The following is a 6,485-nucleotide window of genomic DNA, read 5'->3' as shown; positions in this document are numbered from 1 at the left end:
ATTTCTTTGTATTTTTTGTCCTTTTAAAAATTTAAGTGGAATGTGGAAAATAAACGAAATATTCGAAAAACTCGAAAATAATGGCAAGCATGGATTAGGCGTCGTATTCATCGAGTTTCGACAACGAAAACGACATTGTAATTTTCCTTTAAATGGCACTTTGTAGTGGAATTCTCAGCATTATAATGGACTATAAACTTATGATATATTATTCTTTAAAAAACTGATTGGAATATGCTAAACTTTAAAAAGAAGTAGTTTTATATATTATCTGCTGCTACATGTAGTTTTTTCATGAGCATATGAACTCTCAATTTTTAGGTAGTTCTGATTTTAGGAGCACTTTGAAAACCATTTGAATTTGTTATCCTGTGTCATTATGATGCCATGCTAGTTTATTATCGGAAGAATTCGACAAACTTGGATATACCATGCAACCAAAGATACTGTGAGAAGTTGTTATTTCAAAGAGGTTTGATATTTCGGAAATTAAAGTTCATGTATTGAAATGGAGATTTAAATTTTTGTTATGATTAATCAATCATAAAACGAGCACTTTGTTTTGTTTTGTGTTTCTCTGCTACATAGAATGCTCAGTTTTATCAAGTAAATAAATTTCATATTGGCGTCATAAAAACCCATGATTAAAAATATGCAATGTACCTGTTTACATTTGATGGATTATAATGGATTATAATAAAGTACTTCCCCTTCATTGCTACCGGGGCTAGACTCGATAAGCTTCACTTTTTGTAGCCCCATCTACATTACTTTCCTTTTTATGTTTTAATGTTGATGTTTGTTAACTGATGTAGATTTTCATTGTTCTTTTATGCTTATGTATCTGTTTTTCATTTGCTCTATATGTCCCTAATTACTAGGCTGTGTAAAGACATATGGTGGACTCTTTCTGTTTAACTGCGATTATGAAGTAAATAATATTTCTTTGAATATGCCTGCATTTTATAGATTACTCTTACTTATAGAGAAATGGCTTTCAATAACAATACTAACAAACCAACCCTTTAGCGCCAGGAGTGTTAAGTCTGACAGACATGAGCGCTATACAAGATCCCACTATTGTTATTATCATTATTAGAACACAGATCGTATGGAATAATTGTTATATCAATATTGATAAAAAAAAAAATTATAAAAAAAAATATTCGAGAAAAGGTATAAACTTGCTACATAAAAATATTACTCCTCAAGGTCTTTGTAAAACCTTCCAGTCATTGAAAAACGAATTTGATATTGACATCAATGATTATTTTATAATTCAATGTATCTATATAGTGCTGTCATAAAGCGTAAAGATTTCAATATAGAAATGTTCTATGAAGAATTTAAAGAAGAAGCAAAGGAGAAAAATCATTATTCCTAAACTTATTCGACTGATACCGGTTCTTAAGAGCACACATTTGTGCAAGATACAAAATAATTTGGTACGTCCCAACAAGATATTGTATACAAAGCAAGTCAACTAATAGTTCAAACTTCAATAGATACAAACCAAGCGAATTTCAGTTCAAAGTATTAAATAATATTTTGGCACTGAACTATAAGCTATGATAAAATGAAATTGGTTTCGTCCCCTTTTTGCTCGTTCGGATGCTCTGAATATGAAACAGAGTCGAGCACATTATGTGGACCCAGACGCGTACACAGGGGGGGGGGGGGTTTGGGGGGTTAACCCCCCCTTTGGTATTTTTTTTTTTGTGTAAACCCCCCCCCCCCCCCCCCCCCCCCCCCCCTAAATTTCCCTAAAACCCCCCCCCCCCCCCCCTTTTGGATTTTTTTTTTTTTTTTTTTTTTTTTTTTTAATTAAAAAAAAAAAAAAAAAAAAAAAAATCCCATGGCTGACCTAAAAAAGCTGACCTTACCCCCCCCCTTAACGGAGCAAAATGTCAAATTTTCAAATTTCGAGACAAAAAAAAAAAAAAAAGTGTCCTCTATATTTCAGATTCTCGCCCTACCTGTGCAATGAGGCGATTTCGGAACATCTGTTGGGTGCTAATCCCGATGGTTATCTTGACAATCTTTCTGCTATACATCTCAGTAAAATACGAAGTAAACAGTGAGTAATCAAATTGTGTTTACTTGATATTGTGAGCGTAGGATATTATGTAAGATATTTTGTATGTATTTGAAATTCACGTGATTGATAAAATTAAACGCCTGAACTTCTGAAGGCCATAATGATGGCCAGGAGAATGAACAGAAATGGAATTCGAGGCATTGTTTTGATTGCCCCAGTGTATTTGATTCAGTCCTTTTATTTGTAAACAATGCTGCGTTTTGTGTGCCACAATGGCCTCTTTTATGACCCTTGCTGTTTATGCTTTACATTAATGTCCATGGCAATCAATTACACTTACTATATTTTGTTCTTTATTTTTTTTTTGGTCCTCTTACCGAGCTGTTTTATTTCACATATTTCACATTTCATATATATTTACATCAATTTACATTTTAACATAATAAAAAAAAGACAAAAGTAATTGCGGATCCAGGAGGGCACAGGGGCACGTGCCCCCCCCCCCCGCTTATTCAACGGCTGGCTGAGTCGTTGCGATTTTTTTTTGGACTCAAAAAAAAAAAAATGTGTCCTCTTACCCCCCCCCCCCCGCGCTTATTCAGCGGCTGGCTGAGTCGTTGCGATTTTTTGGGGACTAAAAAAAATATATGTATATGTTCTCTGTGCCCCCCCCCCCCCCGTGTGCCCCCCCCCCCCCCCCGCGGTAAGAAATTCCTGGATCCGCGCCTGTAAATAGTTATAACCTTAACATTTCTTGAAAAATATCTTTGTGTTTCGTCATAAAAAACTTTGTTTATTTGCTATGTAATATCGTAGCTTTAATTTGAAATAAATGAACAGACTTTTACTATTGTACTCTTTACCATCACACCGAAGTTTAATATACATTAGGTATATTATGTATTGTCCTAAAATTAACATGAAGTTTATCACAAAGTTTTCCTTTTTTCAATAAAATAACCTAGAACTAATGCTTTTTCATTAATATTTATTTCAGTGTTTCTGAAAGTAATTATAATATAAGTTTTCAATAATTGTCAAAAAAATCGAACCTTGTTACATTTTAACAAGACATGAAAAGTAGTTTCTGTTTCTTTACATATATCACACTGGTCAGTCTCCATTATACGCCATCTGCATAAATTATGTAAATATTTTGTTCTTTATAAGCTGATAAGCAATTTTTACTTTATATCTAAACATAGTTCATAATTACAAGCATTTTCTACCCCACTAAATTTCTACTTTAACAGTAACTCAACGAAAACCAATGGAACTGAAGTACACTGGTTCTGCCACTGCCATTAAATCAAGTCCACTGCTGCACCATCCTGACACAGAAGATCATCTCCATGGTAACGAAGACAGTGATGTGGGAAAAGACTTGAATACTGGAGCTGTTAACTTTACGGTAATTAGTTCTTAATGGAGTAAGCCGGATGAGGGTCGTTTTACAGTTCAATATAATCGTAATTTATAGAGCCATGAATATGAGTCAGTAAAATTATTGCTACATAATAATTATGATGAATTTCCGTGAATGGGAGAGTATTGCCCTTTATATTCTTTTGATGAATGAGACCTGCGGATAATGCATATAGACGTCTATTCTAACGAGTGACGATTGTATTAAGATGATAATGGAATCATTACCATTCACGCATAAATGAGCAGAGCCATCTAATAATAAGTAAGTCCCTGGGAGAAAAAAAGAGCAAAAATGGAGCATCTAAATGGCCATTCAAATGTTGCATTTCCATCTTGTATGGAGTGAAATTAAAGCACATGAAACACGAAAGGAGAATCATCTAGGCCGTGCTTGTTAAAACCATGCATTCCTGAGACTGCAGTTGACATCCAGAGATCAATCATCCTCATTGTTTTCATTTAAAATGAGAATATCTTACAGATGCACATGTTTATTAACTTTTTCATGGCTACCTACTCTCACTATGAACATGACAAACAAAGAAAGCGGACAAAATATACAGTTCCTCAGGTAGACAAAGGAACATCCCTTCACTGCTATTATGTAAAAAGGTGAATATGCATGTGACACCTGTTCTAAACATTTTTACATAATAGCAGTGAAGGGATGTTCCTTTGACTACCTGAGGAACTGTATATTTTGTTCGCTTTCTTTGTCAGTCATGTTCATAGTGTCTACCTTCCTTAGCCCACAAATCGATGAGATATGTACGTCCTAACATTTGGAACGCTTTGCCACCTGAAATACGAGCTTGTAATAACCTTTTGTTATTTAAAATGAAAATGAAGGAATTATTTCTCTCAAAATATGCTTGTTAATTTGTGAGGTACATTTTGTATAGTGCTAGTTATGTCAAGAAGAGGTAATGTGTATTTTTGTGTTTTTGCTTGTTATTCAAATACGTTAAGGGGCATGATTTTGTATTTTGTTTTATTTTTGTAACGACAGAATGTCTTAGTTTATGCCATATCTATACCTAATGATTATCAACTATGTTATCTTAGGGACGTTGCGCTTCAAACATTTTTGTTTATGCACTGTATGTATTATATTTCAATTTCAATTTCAATTTTTATTTCACATCTCTTTAAAAACACATCAACAGATATACAAACAAATCAGGATAAATCAAACTATATAAATAAAAAAAAAAATTCATTGACATGGTACTGTGAAAGAAGGATGAAGGGTGGTGGATGCGAGGTATCAACAAAGGCCATTGGCCTGTCAAGGTTGATCCCCTATATTACCACCCTTCAAACATTATAAAAAAATATAAAAAATAAAAACAATCAAACAAACAGATAATAAAACATAGCATAATCACAAAAAACACAACATAACTATTTACACAAATTACATAAAAGGCAATTAGATCAAATAAAACTACTCACTATTAAGAAGATAATATTTATATTTTTTCATGAGTGAATGCTAGAACAGTGGACATTTCTTTTAATACATTTGGCAACTCAATTCAAAGCTGTGGGCCTTTAAAACTTACCGTGGTTCTTGAAAAGTTAAGATTATAAAAAGGTTTATTGGAATTTCTTGTTTTATACTTCTTGATGTTGCTATTATATTCAAATAGTCATGAAAGTTATTTGGTAATAATTGTTTAGAATGAGAAAACATAAACAATGCTAGTTGTAATTTATTTATATCAAAAATATTTAATATTTTTAACTTTTTAAATAAGTGTTGGGTATGTGCTAAATAGTTTGATTTGGTAATTTTTGTGATGAATAAAATGAACAATGTAACCACTGAACTTTATAATTTGTAAACAATTATTTTACATGGTGAATAAATAAAACAAACAAACAAACATTTGAAATGTCTTAATCGGACCTACTAACAGTTAAATGAATGCGCCCACCCAAGCGTGAAAGTTCGAGATCTTACTTGATGTTGGTAGAGTATAAATTTTCCTTTAATTTTATAAAAACAAATTTATCTTCTCATTGGTGTTGGTAGAGTATAAATTTTCCTTTAATTTTATAAAAACAAATTTATCTTGTCATTGGTGTTGGTAAAGTATAATTTTTTCTTTAATTTTATATATTTGTTTAAATCTTTTCATATTTCATTAATGTTTTATTTGACAGTTTTGAGCAATAAAGAGTGTCCACTTTCTTTTTTGCTGGGTGCATATTTGTATTACTTGGTACGGCATTGTAATTTTTGCTCATTAATTTCGACAGATGTGAAAGACAATTTAAATTCTTCATTTATTTATTTATTTAAATTCATATATATAAGGTGAAAAGCCCAATCAATAACATTTGGTTTCTACTTGGGCCGTGTCAAACATTAAACAATGCATTCATAAACATTGCGAATCTGACAACAGTATATAAATACACGGAGTTAAAACAACAGAAATGTAAAGTAATAGCATCACTGCAGAATGAAAGACTGTGTCCTTATTCATAATAGTTTAACCGGTTGATATATCGAAAGTCTTTAACTTTTGAACTTACTATTCATAACGATGTTTCACGATTTGCCTCTTTCTTCACCAACCTGCAGAATGCACAAATTGACATTGAACGCTGGGTACCGTCTGTTAATGAACTGTACGATAGGCTTAGGATCGTAACTGCCATTTCTCAGAACCATTTTGGAGAGGTCATGCCTTGGATTGCTACTATTCAGGAGTTTGAGCCAGAGAAAACCATCATCCTCTACAACTTGGGATTAAATAATATCTCTCTACAAAAGGTAATATTGCACGTTTCATGTTTTTATAAATATTATTGAATTGATCATTGGAAGTACGTAATCTAATTTATGATATATTATCAAATGATTTTGAGCTGGCTAGTAAGGCAGACCAACTTTAATAACAAATGACTAATTGTGGGCAGAGGCTTGGGGGCAAGAGGGCACATGCCCCTACTTTTTCTAGTACCTCAAAAGTACCCCTTTTTACGTACGAAATGTGCCCATTTTTCT

Source organism: Strongylocentrotus purpuratus, unplaced genomic scaffold (genome assembly GCF_000002235.5).
Source record: "Strongylocentrotus purpuratus isolate Spur 01 unplaced genomic scaffold, Spur_5.0 spur5_scaffold_6, whole genome shotgun sequence".
In the NCBI taxonomy this organism is placed as follows: domain Eukaryota; kingdom Metazoa; phylum Echinodermata; class Echinoidea; order Camarodonta; family Strongylocentrotidae; genus Strongylocentrotus; species Strongylocentrotus purpuratus.
This window is presented reverse-complemented; position numbering follows the sequence as displayed.